This window comes from Mus pahari, chromosome X (genome assembly GCF_900095145.1).
Source record: "Mus pahari chromosome X, PAHARI_EIJ_v1.1, whole genome shotgun sequence".
Taxonomy (NCBI): domain Eukaryota; kingdom Metazoa; phylum Chordata; class Mammalia; order Rodentia; family Muridae; genus Mus; species Mus pahari.
This window is the reverse complement of record NC_034613.1, coordinates 42332286-42333376: the sequence shown is the minus strand read 5'-3', so window position 1 is coordinate 42333376 and position 1091 is coordinate 42332286. Positions and strand designations below refer to the sequence as shown.

General features: G+C 45.7%; 1 pseudogene; it reads right to left on the bottom strand.

Moving 5' to 3' along the window:
- LOC110313814 overlaps positions 1-911 on the bottom strand; it is a 7113-nt pseudogene extending 6202 nt beyond the window's left edge.
- Positions 912-1091: the final 180 nt, after the last annotated feature.

The following is a 1091-nucleotide window of genomic DNA, read 5'->3' as shown; positions in this document are numbered from 1 at the left end:
GAAAGAAAGAAAGAAAGAAAGAAAGAAAGAAAGAAAGAAAGAAAGAAAGAAAGAAAGAAAGAAAGAAAGAAAGAAAGAAAGAAAGAGAAAAAAACCTTTCTAACAGCTGCCGGAGACAGCGCGAAAAAACTCTCAATACAAGGAAATAACCATTTCTTAACCGCTAAGGTAGAAATGGCAGGAAAGAACTCTCAATAAAGGGGGATAAACTTTTCTAAATGGCTAAGGTAGAGACGGCTGGGGAAAAACTCTCAGTAAAAGTGAAAAACCGTTTCTAACTGCTGAGTCAGAAATGGCGCCGATACAATGGCGCATCTTGAGCGCGGGCATTCTTTTTTCGAATTTGGCACTGAACCAATCAGAGTGTGGATTTTGAGTTACATCACAGTGGGTTTCATTTTGTACTTCCCACAATTCTTAGAACTCCCAACGGTCAGAAGGATGGAACTGCAAACACTTTTCGCCAATGAGGAGTAAGTATCTAGAGTAGGGCGTGTCTCTAATAAAAGACAAGATGAGAATAAATATTATCCCTGTCAATCTTCTTAACCACAACCAATCTAGATCCATGGAGGTCTGCCTATAAAAGGAGGCTCCGCGGGGTGCTCGGCCTCCATTTTGCCTCAGCTTTTGGAGGGTACGGTGCCAGACGCTTTATGCTCCGGGAAACTGAGGAGGCCGCAAGCCCCTGAGGCACACTAACGGGACAGCAAGGTGACAAAAAGGTAAAGATGGTTCGGTTCGGGAGTGGTGAAGGGGAGCTTCGACTGGGAGGGTTCACATTGACTGGTAGTCTTGACCAGGAGTGTGGAGCAGAGTGAGGACCGGACCAGCGCAGACCGGACCAGACCAGACCAGACCGGAAGCAGTGCAGACCTGACCAGGGCAGACACAGACGGTGGCGGCAGCATAGATTGGGAACATTAGCGGTAAGCATGTATGGGGAGTGTGTTCTAGGAGCCTAGACAGGTTGTGTGGACTGATGGAGAGCCTTGCCTGGGAGACACAGGGAGCGGCAGCCTCTAGAAGCTGTCTTAAGATTTGTTTTAAGATTGTATATTTTATACACAAATTATATGTAATATATAGTT